General features: G+C 43.4%; 1 protein-coding gene across 1 annotated transcript in view; it reads right to left on the reverse strand.

The window, feature by feature from the left end:
* The window catches only part of LOC122788613 (WD repeat containing planar cell polarity effector), a 2,136,001-nt gene that overhangs the window by 1,347,795 nt on the left and 763,170 nt on the right, over positions 1–25,036 (reverse strand). The gene's annotated exons all lie outside the window — the stretch shown is intronic.

Genomic DNA, 25,036 nt, shown 5'->3' on the forward strand with positions numbered 1-25,036 from the left:
CAAAAAAAGGAAGCCAATCTGGTGCTTCCCCACCATTAATAAACTCTACAACAGAAGGAAGAAACTGTTGCAGAAAAAGGTAAAGAAAAAGGTGAAGTCAAAAGACTGGAAAAACTCCCTTATTAGCCTCAACAAAAAGTTGAGATCCCTCATCAAATCCTCTCTAAAGCCAGCTATGAAGGCAGAATTGCAGCAGACACTAAAAACAATCACAAAGCCTTCTACAGCTAAATCAAGAACCTCCATGGCAATACCCAGATTTGCTCTGAGCTACTGCACAATGGTACCTCCTATACTGAGCCAACAGATATTGACAACATACTGGCCGACAGATTTAGTACGAACTTTACACCTCTCTGCCCCCTAAAGGACCAATCACAATACTGGAAGAATGCAGGCATGGCACCCAGCATTCTTGCAGTGCAGGTTAAAGCTGCATTGTCCAAGGCCAAGAATACAGCTTCCATGGGACCCGATAATATCCCTGGCTGTGTTCTACATGAACTACAAAGTGAACTGGCACCACATCTGTGTGCCCTGTTCAGGCACAGCCTCACCTCAGGCTTTGTCCCAACTGAATGGTGCACTGCTACAGTCATCCCTTTCCATAAAGGGGGAGCGACTACAGACTCTGGGAATTTTCGCCCCATTAGCCTGATGAGTCTGATATGTAAAGCTATGGAGCACATCATCATGGACCTGATTAACATAACAAAGATATAGGAAATCTCCAAACTCTAGACAACATGCAATGTGGCTGTGTGAAAGGGAGATCATGCCTGCTCAACCTGGTTGACTTCTTTGAGTCAGTCACCAGGGCTGTGGATGAAGGTAAGGCTGTGCATACAGCCTACTTCGATCTGGCCAAAGCCTTTGATACCATTCCTCACTCGGGAATTATTGATAAACTCACCAAACTAAGCATCAACCCCTATATCACTAGGTGGATTGCAAACTGGTTCACAGATAGAACACATAGTGTGAAAGTAGTGGACTCCAAATCATAGTGCCAACCGGTCATGAGTGGAGTCCCACAGGGATAGGTCCTGGGTCTTCTCCTGTTCAGCATCTACTTCTCAGAAGTCCAGGCCAACACAAAGGGACTCCAGCTGACCAAGTTCGCAGATGACTGCAAATTGGGAGCCATTATTAACTCCCCAAGTGATGCAGACATCCCAAAGAAAGGACTTACTGAGACCAATGACTGGTGTTGAAACCATGGCCTTACACTTAACGCCAAAAAATGCATCATCCTCCCCTTTGGGAAAAACTCAATTCCCACTAATTACCACATCGATGGGAGCCCACTGAACACTGAGGGCGTTATAAGAGATCTGGGGATGCAGGTTGACAGTAAACTCTCCTTTGACCACCACATTGCCATTGTGGTCAGAAAGTCCTTCTATGTGGCACATCTCATTACCAAGGGTTTTGCATTCAGGAAGAAAGAGGTCAGCGTCTCTCTCTACTCTTCCCTCATTAGACCAATCGAGTATAATGTCCTTTTGGCATGCACTTCACTAGACACCTGCAACAGCTGGAGAGGCCACAGAAGTATCTCACAAAGAGGCTCCTAGGCATTACACACGTCTTACATGGACAGACTCAAAAGACTCCAGCTATTCTCTGCCTCATATCGCCTACTTAGAGGCGATCTCTGCTTGACTTACAAAGCCATGTCTGACCCAGCTCTGTTAGAAATGCTACATCTAAAGAAATCCCATTCCCTCCATACCACATGCTCCAGAGACCTCAACCTCATTACCACAATCAACAGAACATGCTGGAGGGACAGGCTCCTCTCCCAGAGACTGCCCATGCTCTAAAATAGACTTCTCATACATGTCAAGCAGAGCACTTCATTGTCCCTCTTCAAGAGAAATCTTGATGAGTGGATGGGTAATAGAAAGTTCATCCCGGGGATCACTCCAGTGGTTCTACTTGATAGAGGCATACCGAGGAAGTGCCTGCACTATGTTTATATCAGCTACATAGAATCAAGGATTTTGAGATTCAGCAATTCTAATGAGTTCACACCTCATTTGCATCTTCACTGGCTATTAATGTCACATACCAGGTTAAGGTCCTTAGAGAGAGTAACCCGTGTACCTTTTGACTTGAGGATATGCAGCATTTTCAATAAAGCAGGGTCAAAGATTTCCTTATATCCAAGGCATAGATCACCTCTGCGTAGTCTGCATGAAACAGAATAAAGTGACAGTGATTTCAGATGATCCACATACAACAGATGCTGAAAACCTTGAAATTTCCTTGTGAAGAAAGTACAGTTGTGTACTTACCATAAATGTAGATGTTTGAGCATATTCACTGTTGCAGTCATCACCTGTGGGTTATCCCTGCTGTGGTAGCCCTCGGTCAGCCCAAATACCAGAGTCAATGTTTTTGTGCACCGGCTGCCATTGCCTGTAGTCTGATGTCAAGTCGTCAGTGCTATAAAGCAAGGCAGCTGACATCATTACATCAGTTTTTCTTGCCCTAACCCATCAGAAGCACAAGGAAAAAGAGAGAAGTGGTCCTGGTGGCTAAAAGCCACCTTGGGAAGCTTGTGTCCCCCTAGGGGAAGATGTTAAATGGGGGCTGAAGGGAGGAAAACCAAGACTGCAACAGTGAATACACTCGAACATCTACATTTATGGTAAGTGTACACAACTGTACTATGTTCTTTGTGTTTCACTGTTGCAGTCATCACCTGTGGGAGGATTCCCAAAGCTGAGGAAAAGGGTGGAAGGGTAGGTTGAGTCCTAGGTATGGGTCAGGAGACCCTGCAAAATTGCAGAGGCAAACCCTGCCCTAGACTTAGAAAAGAGAGGCAGGTGGTAATGCTTTATAAAGGTATGGACAGAGGTCCAGGTGGCCGCTTCCAAGATGTCCCTGGTAGGTACGCTTCTGAGGAAGGCAGTGGAAGTGGAGGTTGCCCTAGTGGAGTGGGTATGGATACACTTAGGGATGGGCTTCCCATGTAGTCTGTAGCAAAAATGGATACAGTGTGAAATCCATTTGGAAATTATTTGTTTGGAGATGGGCTTCCCTTCTGCCCCTGGGGCAAAGCTTACAAGAAGCTGGTCTGTTTTTCTGAATGGCTTAGTATGGTCCAGATAGTATCCGAGTTGTCTGTGCATGTCTAGTGAGTGTAGAATTCTTTCCCCCTTGTTTTGAGGGTTGGGAAAGAAGGTGGGAAGGTGTATGACCTGGTTAAGGGTCACATCAGATACCACCTTGGGCATAAAAGAGGTGTTAGTCCTCAGGGAGACTCTATCTGCATAGAAAATTATGAAGGGCTCGACAGCCATGAGAGCTTGAAGTTCCGAGACCTTTCTGGCTGAGGTGATGGCAAGTAGGAAGGCAGTCTTCCAAGAGAGGTACTTCAATTCTGTTGAAGTGGCAGGTTCGAAAGGAGGTAAGAATAGTTTTTCGAACACATAATTCAGGTCCCAGGGTGGTGTCTGAGGCCTTCTGGGAGGCCTAATATTAGAAGCCCCTCTGTGGAATTAATTAATCAAAGGATGAGAGAAGAGGGGTGGGTCTGAATCATAATGGGCAGAAATGGCCGAGGCATGGATTTTAATAGAGGAGAAAAAGAGGCCACTATTGAGCAACTCTGCTAGGTAATCCAGGAGGAGAGGGATGGAAGGTTGGGAGGTACTGCCCCCTTTTGATTGTTTCCAAGAGCAGAATCTTTTCCATTTTCCTGCATATGATTTTCTTGTGCTGGGCCTTCTGGCCTCTGTGATGATGTCCAGGACCTGTTTGCTTAACAGGGACGCCTTGGTAGTTTTTAGTGTATAAGCCATGCTAAACGTTTGAGAGACTGTAGGTCTGGGTGCAGTACCTTCCTCCTCTCCTGGGTCAAGAGGTCTAACATCAGGGGACGCAGCTTTGGTCAGACTGTGTAATAAGAGGTACCAATGCTGTCTGGGCCAATCTGGAGCAATGAGGATGGCCTTTGGTCTCTCCTCACTTATTTTGATCAGAACCTTGGGAATAAGGGGCAGAGGAGGGTATGCTTACACAAAGAGGGGAGCTCCAGGGGAAGGTCAAGGCATCCACCTTCCATGCTAGGAGTTGATACTCCCTGGTACAGAACTTGTGCAGCTGGTGGTCGAGGTGGGAGGCAAAGAGGTCCACTTCTGGGGTCCCCCACACCTGGGTGATTTGCAGAAAGATTTCTCTGTGGAGCTAACATTTGTGGTGGTGCAGTAAGTTTCTCCTTAGGTGGTCCACCAGTGTAATGGTGATCCCTGGTAAGTATTGGGCAATTAGGTGTAGCCCTATGGAGGTGGCTGTAAGCCAGTGACTCATGGCAAACCTGCACAGGGGATAAGATTGGGTGCCCCACTGCTTGTTGATGTACCACATTAATGTGGTGTTGTCTGATTTCATAAGGAGGACCCCTGGCCTGAGATGGGGTTGGATGGAAGTCAGAGCCTTTTGCAATGGCATCATTTCTTTCTAGTTGATGTGCAATTGAAGTTGCTGGGCATTCCAAAGGCCTTGGGTACACCTGCCTGCTAGGTGAGTGCCCCAAGCAATGTCTGAGGTGTCGGTGGTGATGGTCTGGCCCGAAGGGCAGAGGATGAAGACAAGACCCTTGTTCAAGGCACAGGCCTCTGCCCACCAGAAAAATTTGGCCCTTATACAAGGGATCAGAGGGAGAGTGGTCTCTAGGGACTGAGAGTGCTGACACCATCATGTGAAGCCTGGCAAGAGGGATGAGAAGGATGCAAGATGCCATGTGTCCTAGGGCTTGCAGGAACTTCCTTGCATTTAGATGACTTCTGGAAGCCAGCTGGGTGAAGTAGAGAGGCAGAAAGCTCTGCTTTTCCAGAGATAGGAATGCCATTTGGTTTGCTATGTCTAGCACAGCTCTCAGGAAAAAAATTTTCTGGTGGGGTTTTGCTTTTATTTTTTCTCGTTGATGGTGAACTCTAGGGAAGTTAGGAGTGATTTGACAAAGAGAAGGTCCTGGAGCAACTTTTTTTTGCACTCTGTCTGAATGAGGCAGTCGTTCAGGTTAGGACAAATTTGTATATTTCTCTGTCTGCAGAATGCTATAGCTGGGGCCAAGCATTTGGTGAATACTCTGACAGCAGTAGATAAGCCAAAGGGCAGTGCAGAGAACTGAAACTGTTGATAGTCTGCTCTGAAGTGCAGGAATTTTCTGCATGATTCCCTGAAGGGGATGTGGAGGTAGGCATCTTTTAGACCTAGTGTCACATACCCGGCATTTTGTGTGAGCATAGGCAGGAGCTGCTCAGTTTGGATAGATCCAGAATGGGAAGCCACGTGCTCTCTTTTCTGGGAACAAGGAATAGTCTGAAGTAAAAATATTTTCCTGTTTGATCTGGAGGGACAGGTTCTACTATCCCCTGGGATATTAGAGTTTGGATCTGTTTCAATGCCTCTGCCTACTGGTTTGGGGGGAGGTCTGGGTACCCTCTTAGAATAGGGAGTTTGCTGAAGGAGAATCTATATCCCTGAGAAATGATTTTTAAGACCCATTGTTCCTTGGTTATAGAGACCCAATTGTCCTTGAAGAGGGTGAGCCTTCCTCCTAGTTTTTGATGAGTGAAAGGAGGGCAGAGGGGGAGGGAGAGTAATTGGGAGTGCTTGCCATAAAAGCTTGGCTTAGAATGTCCTGTCTTAGAGACGGAAGTGGTCCACTGTTTGCTTCTTTGCTGGCCCAGGGATAAGGGCCTGGATGGCCTGTCCCTGCAGGGCTTACCTTGGCCCTGTCTGCTAGGTGCAGGAAGGCCCAATGCTTAGAGGGAAAGTTCCTGCTGAACCTGTGAGGGTTGAACTTGAAAGAAATCTTTTACTGTTTGGATAGATTTTGCTTTGCCTTCCATCTTTTTCAGCACCTCTTCTGCTTTTTCCCCAAACAGGCGTTCCTTATCTAGGGGTGCATCAATAAGTTTAGACTTGACATGATGAGGAAGAGGTTGTTCCTTCAGCCATGCATGTCTTCTAATAACAAATCCTGTCACTGCTGCCATGCTAGAAGCTTCTAGGGCATCACATCCACATTGTAATGAGTGTTTTGCCAATTGATAAGCAGAGTGTAGTAATTCTGCCAGCTTTTTTGAGTTGGCACCCTCAGGAGAGGTAGCAATCTTCTCTTTTAATTGTTGCAAAGTGTGTTGTTGATATTTTAACATACAGAACTGACAATTGAGTGCTCTGATAACTAAGGTTGCAGAGGTGTATACTTTCTTACTCCATCTGTCCAGAGCTCTGGAGTCTTAGTCAGAATTAAGAGGATTATTTTTTATAACTAGTCTTAGCTCCTTTGGGTCCCTGTCTAATAACCTCAGGGTATGCAGCAGGATTCCTGAACAGGTATTTGTGAGAATCTGGTACTCTGTAGTACCTGTCAGGTTTAGTTGGAGAAGGAGGCAGAGCATCAGGAGCTAAGCTGGATTCATGAAATACATCATCCACCACTTCCAAAATAGGTGTGATGACCAGGGACTGTGCTGGGACAGGTCCAGAAACTCTGTAAGTCATTTCTTTGACTGAGAAGTCTTGAGATTCCCATTGAAAAATGTTCCCTGAGGGAGTGAATGGTTTCCCCAAAGGAGAGGTCCTCTGGAGGGGAGGCAGAAAGGATGGATTCCTCTTCATCTGAATCCTCATAAACAGTTAAGAGATGTTGTTTCTCTTCAAAAGCAAAATAATCAGATTCCTCAGACTCTTGATCTGTCATAATTTCTGGAGAAGGATGCCTTTTCCTTTTTGGAGTGGGGGCCTGAGTACCTCGCATAAGGGAGATGAGATCCTCCACCATTTTAAGCATTTGAGCTTGGGGTGGTGGAGCAGCAGCAAGATGGTGGCTAGAAGCAGATTTCCTAGTAGTGGCTTGGCTTCTAGGCCTGAGAGAATCCGTTGGTCTCTGAGAAGCGGTAGTTGGATGCAAATACATCGTTTTTTGTCTAGAATCAGTAGTGCAAAAGGCATCCTTAGAAGTCGGTGCCTGCGTCGTGGCTCTGGACCCAACCGAGGCAGAGACAGCCAAAGGCTCGGAAGACTACGTGGATTTCTGCAGCATACTGGACTTTGAAAGGGTCTCGGCAGAGGCCTGCATAGAAAGCGAGTCAGGCATCAGGGGCTGCGAAAGTGCCTCACTGAATTCCAGTGAACTGAAACTTGCTTAGTGGTAGCGTCATCGAAAGGCTTAGCCTTGTGTGGTCTGTCCCCATCTTTATCACTACTTTTTTTGGAATGTCGACAGATTGTTGGCTAACAGACGACATATCAGAATTCAAAGATGGAACACGAAAATAATTGTTTACAAAAAGAGCTCTACGGTGAATGGTTCTCGCATTAAAGTGGGCACAGAACCAGTAATAAGGGACGTTGTGGTCTGGCCTAAACAAGTGATACAATAAGAATAAAAGTCTTGGTGTGAGATCTGCTTTCCACAGGTGAGACAATTAACTTTTTAGGACATCGGTTAGAGCAAGAAAAAAGGGTCCCCAACCGGGTACTTAACTTTTAGATGTTTTCTGCTGAAATTCAACTTCTGGTAGTGACCGACCAGCACTCATGTGAACTGCTTCTGCTACAGGCTCCACAGCAACAAAGACTGATGTAATGACGTCTGCTGCCTTGCTTTATAGCACTGACGACCTGATGTCAGACTACAGACGACTGCAGCCGGTGTGCAAAAACACTGACTCTGGTATTTCGGCCGACCGAGGGCTACCACAACAGGGATTACCCACAGGTGATGACTGCAATAGTGAAATTTGAAGAACATCCTTTGTGGTCTTTCCAACTGCTGCAAATGCTTGGAAATGTACATACCAAAAAAGGAGTTGTACTCAATTATTGGCTTGATGAGGAAAGAGTAGAGAGGTTGTAACTTCTTTTTTTCTGGATGCAATGCTCTCACTTATGAGATGAGCAATACAGAATGCCATTCTTACCACTGTGGAGACATGGTGATCAAAGAAAAGGTTGCTGTCAATCTGCGTGACCAGGTCTCTCACCACTGCTTGCATACTTAGGGTGTTGTTATTGATGTGGTAGTTAGTAGGAACATCACACTTACCGAAAGGGATGATAATACATTTTTTGCATTGAGTTTAAGGCCATGACATTGGCATCAATCATTTGTTTTTGCAAGACCCGCTTGTAGGATGTTGACATAATTCAGAGATTTTATGACCACTGCAAGTTTGCAGTCATCAGCAAACCTTGACAGCCACAGACCTTTAGTTTTAGCTTGTACTTCGGAGAAATAGATTCCAAACAGCAGAGGTCTCAGGACTGATCCCTGTGGAATACCACTGGTTACAGGTCTGATATGGGTTCTCTCAGTGAGCCAGTTAGTGACCCATCTAACAATATTTGTCAATGATGCCTAAGTGGTGAGGGTTAGTGTCAAAAGCATTGGCTAAGTCTAGGTAGGCTGCATGCACAGATTTCCCCTCATCCAAGGCCTTGGTGACTGTCTCAAACAAGTCAACCAGGTTTAACAGGCATGATCTCCCTTTGACAAATCCAAACTGAGTAGGGTCAAGTGTTTAGAGATTACCTATATCTTTGTTGATAAAGTACATGATGATTCACTCCATGGCCTTGCAGATAAGGCTAGTCACACTAATAGGTCTACAGTTCCCAGGGTCTTGTGCAAGGGGATAACGGTGGCCATTTTCCATTCGGCTGGGACGAAGCCGGTGCTTAGATTATGATTGAAAAGAGTACCCAGTGATGTTGCTAATTCTTGTTTGAGCCCATGTAGGACACAACTTGGGATATTATCAGGTCCCATAGATGCTGTGTTTTTGGCCTTAGAGAGGGCATTTATGACCTGCTCTTTAGAGATACAAGGTAGAAGACAGGTGATAGGGATGTCATGCGGTACATGTGGTGCGGACAGAGGAGTGAAATTTTCACAGAACTTGTTGGCTAACAGGTTAGCTATGCCCACAGGCTCAGTATATGTGGTATCATTAGCTACCAGTTTGGCAAAATCTGGCCTTTCTTTTTAAGTTAAGGGTGTAACTAAAGAACGTCTTATGGTTGTCCTGAGTTGAGGAAGCTAATTTGGATTCATAGTTTGCTTTGGAGGACTTCACAAGAAGTCTTATTTGCTTGTTTAAGCTGAGGAGGGAGTGTTTCCAGTTTAAGACCCACTCCTTCTTACTCTTAGACAGCAATTTCTTCCTCTTATTGTAAAGCCTGTTAATGGCAGTTGTCCACCAGGCAGGTTTACTCTTCCTTGAGGAGATTGTTTTGGTCCTATTGGGTACAGCCGAGTCAATGCAGATATACAGGTGTCTGCATAAAGCACTGGCGTAGAACTCTATATAGTTCAAAGACAAAAGCTCACACCAAAACCATAAAACGGAATAAAAAGGGTTAATGTCACTAGTACATACAAGAATAGTGCTTTCACAGAAAAAGTTCTGCTTCCTCAAGCACAAGTCTAACCTCTTAAAACTTCAGACGTTCAATTAACACATATTCAAAAAATCAATTAAGTTTAATACTGAAATCTGTTTGCATGTATAGCTTTAGTAGAAGGGAGGAATCAGAAGAGAATTCAAGGTTAAGAAGCTAAGGGGATGGGCCTTCACAAATGATCTTACTGCACTCAGTAGAATCAGCTGATGTGATGGGACTGGGAGGAGTGTCCAATACCAAATTTATAGTAGAGGCGGGCAACTCAAAAGCCACCAACCTTTAAGACCTCAACAACAATTGGGCAGATGGGCAGGAAAAACAAAAAGGAGACAGACAAAACAGAGGTAAGGATTCAGTTCACTAAGCCTAAAATACAGTTGCACAGTTTAAACAGATATGCAGTAAATATTGTTTTAGTTAATCAGAAGTGTAGAAAACAGTTGAAAATAAGCACTTATCTTTTGTAGTCTCACAGCAGGTTTTGGAAAATGGCAGAGCAAAGGCAGAAGGCCTACCCCCCCCCCCCAAACACACACACACACACACAAAACACCCTGTGGATGTGATGATACCTGTGCCATATCCTTGTTTTCTATCTTTTGTATTCAAGGATACATAAGCTTTGTGTCTGATGCTCAGGGTGCATAGATGGCATAGTGCTTAGTATACTTGTGTTTGTGATGTTGTTTTGCTAATTGTACTTTTTACATATTTTGGTCTTACAAAGTTAGACAGTTGACAGAATCAAAACAGTTTTTGCATCAGTATTCTTAACAATCTTCTGAGGGTTCTGACATCGTTGAAACTGAAATGTGTCTCATTAATTTCTAACTTCTCTCTTTAAGGATTTGCCAGTACGAAAGTATGAGGTCAAACTGAGGACATTTGGTGACCATCAGTACCTTTGAGAGGTATGAATGCACGAATCTTTGATGTCTAAAGCCTATTACTTGATAGAGGACACATGTATTCACATAAGTATCTGCTGTGACATGTTGAAGTTATTGCTGTACAAATCACCCGCCTTTTACTTACTTACATTACCAAGTAACAACATGCAAGGATATGCCATTCATTTGTATTACTACCAACATTGTTTTAATACTCCAGGTTCAACAGTTAACTTGTAAATCCAGCAGTTGCTAGAGTTTTAGTTCAGGGCTGAGTCTGTCTGATGCTAAGAGTATACAGCCATTACATGGGTAGATAAATGTTGTGAGCATTCCCTGGCATCAGTGTTACTATAGGTATGTGTATAGGATGAAAGTTTAGCCCCTTAGGTGGTGAATGAGTGTGCTATCCATTGCCTCATAGCTAATGCAAGGCCATACTGAGGATGCCTAAGTCTGCCTGCACCCACAGCAGCTGCTGGTTCCCCCTCTGACTCCTCACCTGCATGTGGCTGTGGTGACCTTGTCATTGATGGTGGGATGTGCTCCCCTTCCCCTTGCTGATCCTGCTAAAGCTGTTTTCTCAGGATGATGTTGTGAAGCATGGCACAGACAGTGAAGATTTCAGTACATGTACGTGGATTGTACTGCTGGGCTCACTGATATGTATCTAGGTACCAGAACTGTGACTTCAGCAGCTCAAACATACACACACATTCTATGATATTTCTGGTTTGAGTGTGTGGCTCATTATGGCATTCTTCAGCAGGTGTGTGTGCATTTCTGATGGGTGTAATCGGCCATGGTTCCAGTGCATAACCTACATCCCCCAGTAAATGACCCTGTGGGATATCACCCTTAGTGAACATCTGATAAAGTTGGGAGGTGTGCAACTCCCAGGGTTGCCAGCACACACACATTCAAGATGATTCCCTTAGCATTACACACGACTTGGCAGTTAATATAGTGGAACCCCTTTCTATTTATGTAGACCCTTCCGTGTTCTCTGGGTGGTGCCTTTATTTCTATATGTGTGCAATCTATGGCACCAAGTACTTCAAGGCAGTGTGCAACAGGCTAGAACTCCTGCATATTTGTGGCCCTGTCCAAAATATATGTAGTCATTGGCATGTTGGAGCATAGCAGTCAGGAATTGATGGGGGATCCTGAATGCTGATGTCAGTGACACCCCCAGCATGTCCCACTGTTGGTCCCTGAAGGGTTCCCATAACTAAAATTCTAAGTGCCACACATACCTTTGGCTCCACTGGTATGGGTTCCCCTCAAGTCACCCTGGGTCTGAGTTAAGAGCAATGGAGTTTGCAGAGTTCCTGTAGTGTGTCTCTATCCACCCAGTAGTGCTCTACAATTTCCACCTCATGCAGATTGTGGTAAGTTAACCGGAGTCTGAAAACTCTTCTCTTTCCTGGCCTTGTTCGTCTATTACCAGCAGCATATACTTCAGCCTGTTGCACATACACATGAATTAAAGCAACAGCAGCCCCTAACATTCTTTCTGTGTAGACTCCTTTCCATGACTGTATTCCAATAGGTTTTGGAATTTGCAGGGAAAACCAGCACTTAGTCTACATGCTTGCTTTATAGTTTGATGAATAGCTCCTCCGTCTTGGATTGATTGATTAGCATACAGTTCAGCTGCATATGTGCTGTAATTAGCATGCCACAGTGTTACCATGTTTGCATGCTTCTACACACTGTGCATAGCTGCTTACTTAATACAAAACAGTGCGGTACAGTGTGCACATCACGGTGCAACACAGACATGGTTTTAGAGGACCGTGTAAAGTTTACTGAATCTGCCCTATTATGATTTACACTTAGAAACGGTGACATGATAGGCTTGCACAGCATTTTACTGTAAGCACAATGATCCATGGCATGTCAGAGCAACACGTTTATATATATATATATATATATAGATATATATATATATATATAGATATATACACACAGTGGATATAAAAAGTGTACGCACCCCTGTTAAAATGCCAGGTTTTTGTGATATAAAAAATGAGACAATAAATCATTTCAAAACTTTCCCCACCTTTAATGTGACCTATAAACTGTACAATTCAATTGAAAAACAAACAAATCTGTTAGGGGTAAATATATAAAAACATGAAAAACATACAATACGCTCATTGCATAAGTGTGCGCACCCTTAAACTAATACTTTGTTGTGTGTGCACACCCTTAAACTAATACTTTGTTGAAGCACCTTTTGATTTAATTACAACATTCAGTCTTCTTGGGTACACACCTGCCATCAATTAAAGAGACTCTGATTAATCCCAAATAAAGTTCATCTGTCCTAGTAGGATTTTCCTGAAATTTCCACAGCAGTCCTTAACCCAACAAACATTCAACATAGCAGACAACTGGCTCTATAATAAATGTCTGATTTTGAACCCTAATAAAACAAAGCTACTGCTCTTCTCCCCTACCCGCATGTCCACTCCTTTCACCTTTACAATAACTTCCAACAATGGTACTATTATTTCACCAGATACCCATACAAAATTCTTAGGGGTAATAGTTGATAATAAACTCAAATTTAATATGCATGTCAATCAAACAATTAACAAAAAACTTGGTTCTCTATATAATAATAAACCTTTCCTTACCTGATTAGCTAGGTCTTAAATTGCCCGCACACACCTTCTCTCTACCCTCCTGTATGCCTCACCTATCCTACTTAACATGAATAAATCAGTACTTGGTAAACTCTCAAACTGTTATAACCATATTGCCAGATTTGCCACAGGATGTAAATATCGGACACATCATTGCCAAAACCTCAAACTTTTAGGGTGGCTAGAACTTCCCAGTTTACTTCATTATAATCAACTTATAGTAATGCATAATGTCCTCAACCACCCTGAAAACACCCCTGGTCTAAAAAATCTCATCAACACCTATTGTAACCTCAGGCCACTTCGCTCTTCAAACAAACTGCTTGTTCAAACAGACAAACCTAATAACTCAGCCGGTGAATCCCTATTTTCTAATTTTGTGGGCAAAGTCTGGAACTCACTGCCAGCTGACTTCACACAAATAACCTCGCACTCTCTATTCAAAACAGCATCTCATGGCACACTCTCTAGGGACCTAAACCTTGTCACCACAATAAACAGAACATGCCGGAGGGATAGATTCCTGTCCCAGAGACTTCCCCTACTCTGGAATAAACTACCTATCTATATCAAACAAAACTCCTCATTAGCACTCTTCAAGAAAAATCTTGATGGTTGGATGGGAAATAGGAAATTCACCCCGGGGATCACTTCTGTGGCTCTGCTCGACAGTGGCACAGGAAAATAATTTACTCGGGTGGCAAAAGCCAGGGTACCTTTTTGGCTGGGCTTGTATAGGCCCCAGGGCCGATAGCCTAGTACCTACCTATGAACTACTCAGTCAATAACTTATCTCTCCTCTCTCTAAGAGAAATATATGTAACACATCACTTTTCACCTCGCCATGCTTTCTATTTCTACCTTCCCACCCATCCTCCTCACTGATATATTTCTTATCTTTTTTTTACCCTATGTATTCACTACCATACATCTACTACTAGGTCAAAGTTAATCAGGGGATAACCTACACTAATTCTCACTTTTCCATACCTTTCCCTTTTACTGGACTAACTATGACTTTTTCCTAACGCCCTATAACCTTGTTAGTTTTTTAATGCCTAGTAGAATTGTTATTATCTGTTACCTATGTATTATATATGAACTTATGACTACCCTGTTTATTATCTGTATGATTGGAGCTTTTACCAGAATATTTTGTATGTTATTTAGTTATCATTCTATACCAAGATATACTGTACAATGTTATTCATATGTGAGATGGAGCTTTTCTCCCCGGGCCTCAGCTGAAAATGGACATGTATCCAGTTTGAATTTCTCGGTCAACAAATGTAAAATAAATAAAATAAATAAATAAAATTTACTCAGTTGCCCACTACAGCAAAAGCCATGGTTCGCTGAGAGCTTACAAAGCATCAAAGGGATCTCATTGTTGAAAGGTATCAGTCAGGAGAAGGGTACAAAAACATTTCCAAAGCATTGAATATACCATGGAACACAGTGAAGACAGTCATCAAAAAGTGGAGAAAATATGGGACAACAGTGATGTTGCAAAGAAAGTACAGTTGTGTACCTACCATAAATGTAGATGTTCGAGTGTATTCACTGTTGCAGTCATTACACTTGGGTTATCCTGCTGGCAGGCTACCCGCAGTCGGCCTGAATTCCAAAGTCTAGGTCCGGCATCAGTTGCTGTCGCCTCTTCCCTGACGTCAGTGTGCCAGGGGTATAAAAGATGCAGCCGACACCATTTTCTTCAGTTTTTCTTGCCCCAGATGTCAGGTGCCCCCAAATTGGTAGGCTGAAAATTATGCCAATAAGTATGCATGCACAAAAATAAACATTTCCTTCATCTACAAGCAAATACACCACATAGGTTGTATAGGATAGAGAAGTACAGATAAGTCCCAGCAAAGAAAAGGGGGATGGTGGGTGGGTAACCTGGACTGCAACAGTGAATACACTCGAACATCTACATTTATGGTAGGTACACAACTGTACTATGTTCATCATGTTTCACTGTTGCAGTCATTACACTTGGGTTGAATCCCAAAGCTGAGGTTGGATGGCTGGGTCTAAATAGGATTAGGAGAGGCTATAAGGCCCTGCAGAAGTGCAGTGGCAAAGCCTGCTCTGGATTTAGAGTAGAGAGGTAAGTGGTAGTGCTTGGTAAAAGTGTGCACTGAACTCCAAGTTGCAGCCTCTAAAATGTCTTTGGTTGGTACTCCTCTGAGGAAGGCTGCTGAAGTGGCTGCTGCTCTGGTTGAGTGAGGCCTAATGCCCTTAGGCACTGATTTGCCATGTTGTGAATAGCAGAAACGAATGCAGTGGCCTATCCATTTTGAAATAGTCTGCTTTGAGATAGCCTTTCCTTGTGATCCTGCAACATATGCCACTAAAAGTTGCTCAGTCTTTCTGAAGGCTTTAGTTCTGTCCAAGTAGAAGCGTAGCTGTCTGTGTTTGTCCAAAGAATGCAGGAGTCTCTCACCCTTATTCTGTGGGTTTGGATAAAAGGCAGGCAAATGAATAGTTTGGTTAAGGGCCACACTGGACATTACCTTAGGCATAAATGTCGGGTTAGTTCTTAGAGAAATCCTGTCTGGATGGAAAATTATAAAAGGTTCCACAGCCATGAGTACTTGTAACTCTGAGACTCGTCTTGCAGAGGTTATTGCTAGGAGAAGAGCTGTTTTCCAAGATAAGAACTTTATTTCAGCTGTACTGGCTGTCTCAAAAGGCAGCAGTTTGAGGTTTTCCAAGACATAATTGAGGTCCCATGCAGGTATTGGTGCCCTCCTTGGGGGTCTTATGTTTTTGGCCCCTCTGAGGTACTGCCTTAGCAACGGATGTAAAAAAATTGGTGGTTCCGTATTGTAATGAGCTGAAATGGCCGAGGCATGAATTTTAATTGATGAAAAGGATAGGCCTTTGTCCAGCATCTCAGTTAGGTATTGTAAAATCTGAGGAATATTTGGTACAAGCGTGTCAATTCCTTGTGCCTGGTTCCAAGCACAGAAACTTTTCCATTTTTCTGCATAAGATTTTCTGGTACTGGGCCTCCTGGCCTCCAAAATAACATCCATCACTGCTTTAGAGAGAGGTGTGTTCTGAATGGCTACATTATCCGCCATGCTGCCAGATTTAGTTTTCTGAGTTGGCTGTGCAGTATCTGATTGTTTCGTTGGGTCAGTAAATGAGGAATTAGAGGCAATATCCCGGCTGGGCCTTGAGACAAGCTCTTTAGCATTGGGTACCAGTGCTGGCGGGGCCAGTCTGGAGCAATCAGAATCATTTTTGGCTTCTCTTGTCTGACCTTTAGGAGTACCTTGGGTAGGAGAGGCAGAGGAGGAAAGGCATATATTATTAGGGTTTTCCAGCTGAATGACAGAGCATTCACTTTCCATGCTTTCTTGTGATAAGTACTTGTGCAGAACCTCTGTAGTTGGCAGCTGTGAGGGGAGGCAAATAGATCTATGTCTGGGCATCCCCATTTCTTTATTATCATGCTGAAGACTTGTGGATCCAGTTTCCACTCGTTGGGATCCGTGAGGTTTCTGCTTAGTTCGTCTGCCAGAGTATTTTTCTTTCTTGGCAGGAATTGTGCTTGCAGGTGTACTTGATAAGTCAATGCTGTGTCCCACAAAGTCATGGCTTGTCTGCAGAGGGGGTAGGAATGAGTGCCTCCCTGTCTGTTTATGTACCACATGACTGTAGTGTTGTCCGTCCTTATCAGTAGTTGTCCTGGATGGAGTAGATCCTTGAAAGCTGTCAGGGCATTCTGAACAGCTAGCATCTCTTTTTGATTGATATGAAGATGCCTTTGGCTTGTGGGCCATGTGCCCTGAATACATTTCCCTGCCACGTAGGCCCCCCAGGCATAATCTGAAGCATCTGTTGTTATTGACTGCCTGGCTGTGGGTAGGGTGAATGGCTGTCCCTTGTTGTGGTGACAGGCCTGTGCCCACCATCGAAACTCCTGTTGCAGACAAGGAATGAGGGTAATTAATGTTTCCAGGCTGTGACAATGTTGAGTCCAAACACTTTTTAGATACCATTGTAGTTTCCTCATATGCAGTCTGGCATATGGAATCAGCAGAATGCAGGATGCCATGAAGCTCAAAGCCTGCAGAATTTTTCTTGCAGATAACTGGGTCTTTGTTGCCAACATTTTGAAGTAAGAAGTCAGTTGCTTTTGTTTGTCTGGCATGAGATAAGCCATCTGGGCAGTTGTATTTAAGCTTGCACCCAGGAATATTATCTCTTGAGAGGGTACTAGATTTGATTTATTTTCGTTTACTGTGTACCCTAGGCAAATTAGTAATCTTTTTACAAACGCCAGATGCTTTAATAGAATGTCCTTGTTCTCTGCTTGAATAAGGCAATCGTCCAAGTAAGGATATATTTGAATTCCTCTTTGTCTGCAAAAAACAATTACTGGTGCCAGGCATTTTGTGAAGACTCTGGGCATAGTAGATAAGCCAAAGGGCAGTGCAGAGAATTGGTAGTGCATTGAGCCAGCTATGAATCTGAGGTATCTTCTGCAAGACTGATTAGAATATGCAGGTATGCCTCTTTTAGGTCCAAAGTTACAAGCCAAGCCTTCTTGCCCAGCATGGGCAGACGCTGTTGCAGAGTCAACATTTTCTGAATTTTGGAATGTCCAGAAATGTGTTTAGAATAGACGGGTCCAGTATTGGTCTCCAGGCTTTGTCTTTTCTGGGTACCAAGAAAAGTCTCGAGTAAAATCCTTGTCCCTGCTCTTGCTGTGGTACTTGCTGAATGTCCCTCATGTCCCTGAGGGATGAAACTTGTTTTTGTGCCTCTGCCCATTGATTGTGTGGCAGGTCTGGCATACCTTTTGCCCCTGGCAGGGTGTGAAAGTGGAAACTGTAGCCCTGGGACACTATATTCAAGACCCATTTGTCCTGGGTGATCATGTGCCAATTTTGAGAAAAGAGTGCTAGTTTTCCCCCTAAGGGGGCTGCCAAAAGATAAGTGCTTGGTGTTGGCAGAGGAAAGTCATTGGGACTGTTTCCTATATGGCTGTGATTTGTCTTCTCCACCTTTGGAGGTTGAAGCACCCCACTGTTTCGGCCTGTATGAGCCCTGGGGCTGGGATCTGTCTCTGGGGCATCTGTATCTGCCTCTTTGTGGCCTGTCTGACACTGGAAAGGACCAATTCTTTGTAGGCCAGTTCCTGCTAAATCTGGGTGGCTGTACCTGTAAGAAATCCTTTACTGTTTGTATAGATTTAGCTTTGTCCTCCATTTTCTTTAACACTTCCTCTGCTTTAACACCAAATAAGGTATTATGCTGTAATGGAGCATCTAATAATTTTGCTTTAACATGATCAGGCAGATTCTGTTCCTTTAACCAAGCATGCCTCCTAATGAGAGAACCCGTAACTGCAGCCCTGCAAGAGGCCTCCAGAAAATCAAAACCACATTGCAAAGTATGCTTTCCCACTTGTTCAGTTGCATGCAATAAATCCTGCATTTCCTTATTTTCTGCACAATCAGAATTTGACAACATTTTCTGTTTTAACAGTGACATTAAGTATTGCTGATATTTAAGCATATGAAATTGACAATTTAAAGCCCTCACAGCCAAAGTAGCAGAAGTGTAAACCTTTTTTCCCCATCTGTCCAGTGCCCTTGAATATCTTTCAGAGGGGAAAGGGTTTTTGCAGTAGAAGCCTTGACCCTTTTGGGACCCTGAGAAATATTTTCTGGGTCAGCAGCAGGGTTTTTATAAAGAAATGTATGTGAGTCTGGAACCCTGTAGTATCTGTCTGGTTTAACAGGGGGAGGAGGTAAAGAGTCAGGAGAAAGTCCGGACTCTGAAAATACATCATCTACAATGTCAAACACAGGAGCAATAGCTAAAGGCCTGTGCTGAGGAAGTAAAAGAAAATCTCTAAGCCTTTTCTTAGATTCTGAGTAGTCTTGGCTCTCCCAGTGGAAGTGGTTTCCCCAAAAGAATAATCCTCAGGCGGTGAGGCTGAAGGGATAGATTCTTCAGCATCAGAATCCTCGTAATGAGAAAGAGAGTATCCCTGTTCAGAAGAGGAGTCAGAGGAAATGGAAACCTGATCTGAAGATTCATATTCTATCTCTTGCCTAGGCCTCTTATAAGGAGGGGGATGGGAACCCCTGATCAAGGTAATTAGGTCTTCGGCCATTTTGAGCATCTGTTTTTTAGGCATGGTAGTCTGTCCAGGAGAATGTTGTACTTGTTTCTTCGTCTTTAATACTGCTTTAGTCTTTGCTTTGGAAGCTGAAGTAGGCTTTACATATAACTGTGTAGGTCTGAAAACACCCTCAGAAGCCGATGCCTGCTCAGCGGCTCCGGACCCATCTGAGGGAATAGTTTCTGAGAGTCCAATACCTTGAGTATCCAGAGGCCTAGCTGGCTCCACGTGGGAGTCGTCAGCGGCCTGTGGCTCTGAGGTAGCGGGCGCCAGGGGTTGCGAAAGTGCCTCACTGAGAACCGGCAACTGGCATAGCGGAAGCCTCATCGTCGGTTTTGGACCTCTGATGCCTGTCCTTTTCTTTTTCCTTGCGTTTTTTACAAACTCCGGTCGTCGGCTGTTCTGACGGCATTATATAATTGAATCTTCGGCCAAAGTAATGAAAGGCAAAATCGAACCGACGCTTAATAGTGCGTTGGTTAAATCTAGCACAAAACCGACAGCTAGCAATGTTGTGATCAGGGCCTAGGCAAGGAATACAGTAAAAATTAAAATCCTTATGAGGTATTTGCTTCCCACAAGAAATACAATTGTTAAGTTTTTCTGATATCGGTCTGGAGCAAGAAAAAAAGTTTCCCCAATGGCGTACTTAGCTTTAATAAAGACTTCGGATCTGAAATTCGCTTTTGAAAATCTCAGGAGTCGGCCGACCGGCACTTGCGAACTGCTTTTTCTTCAGCCACCGCACGGCAAGAAAGACTAGAGAAAATGTTGTCGGCTGCATCTTTTGTACCCCTGGCACACTGATGTCAGGGAAGAGGTAACAGCAACCAACGCCGGACCTAGACTTTGGAATTCAGGCCGACTGTGGGTAGCCTGCCAGCACGCTAACCCAATTGTAATGACTGCAACAGTGAAACACGATGAACATCTGGACGTCCCTCCAAAATTGATGAAAAACAAGACAAAAACTGGTCAGGGAGGCTGCCAAGAGACCTACAGCAACGCTGGTTGTGTACTACACGTGGCAACAATCTCCCGTATTTTCCATATGTCTGGACTATGGGGTAGGATTGCAAGATGGAAGCCTTTTCTTACACAGAAAAAACACCCAGGCCTGGCTAAAAGTTGCAAAACAATACATCAAGTCTCCCAAAAGCATGTGGGAAAATGTGTTATGGTCTGATGAGACCAAGGCTGAACATTTTTGGCCACAATTCCAAAAGGCACGTTTGGCGCAAAAGCAGCATTTTGCATCACCAAAAGAACGTCATCCCTACGGTGAAACATGGTGGTGGCAGTATCATGCTTTGGGGTCGCTCTTCTTCAGCTGGAACTGGGGCTTTATTCAAGGTGGAGGGAGTTATGAACAGTTCCAAATACCAGTCACTTTTGACTCAAAACCTTCAGGTATCTGCTAGAAAGCTGAAGATAAAGAGGAATTTCACCTTTCAACATGAGAATGACCCCAAGCATACATCCAAATCAACAAAAGAAGGACTTCAACAGAAGAAAATTAAAAATCTGGAATGGCCCAGACAAAGCCCAGACCTAAATCTAATAGAAAATCTGTGGGGTGACCTGAAGAGGGCTGTGCACAAGAGTTGTCATCGCAGTCTGACAGATCTGGAGCACTTCTGCAAGGAAGAGTGGGCAAATATTGCCAAGTCAAGATGTGCCATGCTGATAAGATTCCTACCCAAGAAGACTGAATACTGTAATTAAATCAAAAGGTGCTTCAACAAAGTATTAGTTTAAGGGTGTGCACACTTATGCAACCAGCTTATTGTATGCTTTTTTTATTTTTTATATTTTTTACCCTAACAGATTTGTTTGTTTTTCAACTGAATTGTACACGTTATAGGTGACATTAAAGGTGGGAAAAGTTTTGAAATGATTTATTGTTGTCTCATTTTTTTATATCACAAAAACCTGGCATTTTAACAGGAGTGTGTACACTTTTTATATCCACTGTATCTATATGTGTGTGTGTGTATATATATATATATATATATATATATACATACATATATATATATATATATATATATATATATACAATATATATATATATATATATATATATATATATATATATATATACATACAGAGAGAGAGCGTGCACACGCATAGGCATCTGCCATATACAATATTGACTATAAATCCACCAGATGCTGGCAACTTACTATGGCACTGATGTGCTTTACCCATTGTAAGATACATACTGGTAGTGATGCATCCTTTATGTCCTCTTTCATGCACAAGCCAATGTCATCAGCTGTCCACCTCCAAGCCTCATCGGCATACATTATGCAGTGTAAAGTACACCTGCAGTCCTACTTACTTGTAACAGTAAACTGAATTCCTCACAGCCTCACTGGCAGTTTTTCGGACATTAATGTCGAACATAAAAAAAAAACAGAAGTGTAAATCAGGGGAGCTAGCCCCCTTGCACCCCCCCACTTTAATATTCTAACTCCAAGATCGCACTACAGTGGGGAAAGGGACCATTTCCTGATCCCCACTATAGTGCAATCCGCCCCACAATTTCGAATGTGCAATGAGCGAATGTCAACCTTTGGCTGCCATCTGCCTGTGTGCAATACGCACAACTAAAGATAAACCATTTCCAATATGCCATCTAAGAGATTAAGACCCAAGTCAAGAGATCCTTAACTTTGCCTGAGAGAGAATTATTATGGTGGGAGTAAAGTACAGTTGTGTACACTTACCATAAATGTAGATGTTCAAGTGTATTCACTGTTGCAGTCATTACACTTGGGTAATCTGCTGGCAGGTTGCCCTCAGTCGGCCTGAATATCAAAGTTTTGGGTCCTGCATCGGTTGCTGTCTCCTATTCCATGACGTTAGGTCGTCAGGGGTATAAAACATGCAGCCGATGCCATTTTCTTTAGTTTTTCTTGCCCCAGATGTTAGGTGCCCCCCAAATGGGGAGCAAAAAAAAAATATATATATATATATATATATATATATATATATATATATATATATATATAAATGCAATTGTAACAACATAAACTTTATCTTCATCTAAAAGCAAATACACCACAAAGGCTGTAGAATATAGTGAAGGAAAGAGAAGTTCTAGAAAAAAGGGGATTGGCAGTGGGTAACCCAGACTGCAACAGTGAATACACTCGAACATCTACATTTATGGTAAGTGTACACAACTGTACTATGTTCTTCGTGTTTCACTGTTGCAGTCATTACATTTGGGTAGAATCCCAAAGCTATGGATGGAAGGCTGGAACTAAATAGCATTAGGAGCAGCTATAAGGCCCTGCAGAACTGCAGTGGCAAAGCCTGCTCTGGACTTAGAGAAGAGAGGCAAATGATAATGCTTTGTAAAAATATGAACAGAGCTCCAAGCAGCAGCTTTTAAAATGTCTTTGGTTGGCACCCCTCTGAGAAAAGCTGCTGAGGTAGATGCAGCCCAGGTGGAATGTGACCTGATTCCCTTGGGCACTGGTTTACCATCATGCAAATAGCAGAAATGAATGCAGTGGCTTATCCACTTTGAAATAGTCTGCTTTGAAATAGAAATAGCCTTCCCTTCTGATCCTGCAGCAAATGCCACCAGTAGCTGCTCAGACTTTCTTAGAGATTTGGTCCTGTTTAAGTAGAATCTTAGTTGTCTGTATACGTCCAAGGAATGCAGGATCTGCTCCCCCTTGTTCTGAGGATTTGGGTAAAAAGTTGGCAGGTGAAGAGTTTGGTTAAGAGTCCCACTGGATACCACCTTAGGCATAAAGGAAGGATTGGACCTGAGGGACACCCTGTCCGGGTAAAATGTAATAAAAGGCTTCACAGCCATGAGGACCTGTAGTTCTGAAACCCTTCTTGCTGAAGTGATTGCCAGAAGGAAAGCTGTTTTCCAAGATATAAACTTTATATCCACAGTAGCTGCTGGTTCAAATGGAGGCAGGGTGAGCTTTTCCAACACAAAATTGAGGTTCTATGCAGAAGCTGGTGATCTTTTGGGAGGCCTTAAATTTTTAGCCCCTCTAAGATACTGTTTTAGCAGAGGATGAGAAAAGATGGGAGGCTCTGTGTTGTAATGGGCAGAGATGGCAGAGGCATGGATTTTTATTAATGAAAAAGATAGGCCCTTGTCAAGCATCTCAGTCAAGTATTGTAAAATCTGAGGAATATTTGGCTTTGCTGTGTCTGTCCCTTGTGCTTGGCTCCAAGCACAGAATCTCTTCCATTTATCAGCATAAGATTTTCTAGTACTAGGCCTTCTGGCTTCCAAAATGACATCCATCACAGATTTAATGAGAAGTGTTGTTTGAATAATTACATGATCAGCCATGCTGCCATGTTCAGAGTTTGGAGCTGGTTGTGCAGAATGTGATTGCTCTGCTGAGACAGTAGATGAGGTATTTGAGGCAAGTACCAAGGAGGGAGTTGAGACATATTCCTTAGAATTGAGCATCAGTGCTGGTGAGGCCAGTCCGGGGCAATTATGATCATTTTTGTTTTTTCCTGTCTGACCTTTAGTAAGACCTTGGGAAGAAGAGGCAGAGGAGGAAAGGCGTAGACTGATAGGTTTTTCCAACTGAAGGATAGGGCATCCACTTTCCATGCTTGTCTGTGATAAGTCCTTGTGCAGAATTTGTCCAGTTGATAATTCTGTGGAGAGGCAAATAGATCTATGTCCGGACTCCCCCATTTCTCTGTTATCATGCTGAAGACTTGTGGATCCAGTTTCCACTTGTGAGGGTCCATACGATTTCTGCTTAGATCGTCTGCCAGAGTATTTTGTTTTCCTGGCAGGAATTGAGCTTAAAGATGTACTTGGTAAGTCAAGGCTGTGTCCCACAATGCCCTGGGTGGTCTGCAAAGGGGGTAGGAATGTGTACCCCCCGCTTGTTTATGTACCACATAATTGTGGTGTTGTCCGTCTTTATCAGTAGTTGTCCTGGATGAAGTAAGTCCTTGAAGGCTATCAGGGTATTCTGAACAGCTAACATCTCTTTCTGGTTGATATGCAGATGCATTTGTTTTGGGCTCCATATGCCCTGAATGCATCTCCCCACCAGGTGGGCCCCCCAAGCATAGTCTGATGCATCTGTAGTTAGGGTTTGGGTGGCAGGGATTAGAGTGAAAGACCATTCCATGTTCTGGTGACATGTCTCTGCCCATCAAAGGAACTCCTGTTGTAGGCAGGGAATGAGAGGAATCATTGTTTCCAGACTGTGACAATGTTGACTCCATAAACTTTTTAGATACCACTGTAGTTTCCTCATATGCAGTCTTGCATATGAAATTAGTAGAATGCAGGGTGTCATGAACCCCAAAGCCTGCAGAATTTGTCTTGCAGATAACTGGATTTTTGTTGCCATCTGTTTGAAGTAAATAGTCAGTTGCCTTTGTTTGTCTGGCGTAAGGTAAGCCATCTGGGCAGTTGTATTCAAGCTTGCCACCAGGAATGTAGTCTTTTGAGAGGTACCAATTGTGATTTCTTTTCGTTTACTGTGTAACCAAGGCATGTTAGAAGCCTTTGTACAAACGCCAGATGTTGAAGAAGAATGTCCTTCTTTTCTGCTTGAATGAGACGGTCCAAGTACGGATAGATTTGTATGCTTCTTTGTCTGCAAAATGCAATTACTGGTGCCAGGCACTTTGTAAAGACCCTGGGCACAGTAGATAAAGCCAAAAGGCAGTGCAGAGAATTGGTAATGCATAAAACCAGCCTTGAAGCACAGGTATCTTCTGCACGATTCCCTTAATGGGATATGCAGGTATGCCTCTTTTAAGTCTAGAGTCACTAGCCAAGCGTTCTTGCCCAGCATGGGCAGAAGCTGTTGCAAAGTCAGCATTTTGAATTTTGGGATGTCCAAGAATGTGTTCAAAATCGATAAATCCAGTATTGGCCACCAGGCATTGTCTTT

Source organism: Protopterus annectens, chromosome 1.part2 (genome assembly GCF_019279795.1).
Source record: "Protopterus annectens isolate FY-2018-M chromosome 1.part2, PAN1.0, whole genome shotgun sequence".
Lineage (NCBI taxonomy): Eukaryota > Metazoa > Chordata > Ceratodontiformes > Protopteridae > Protopterus > Protopterus annectens.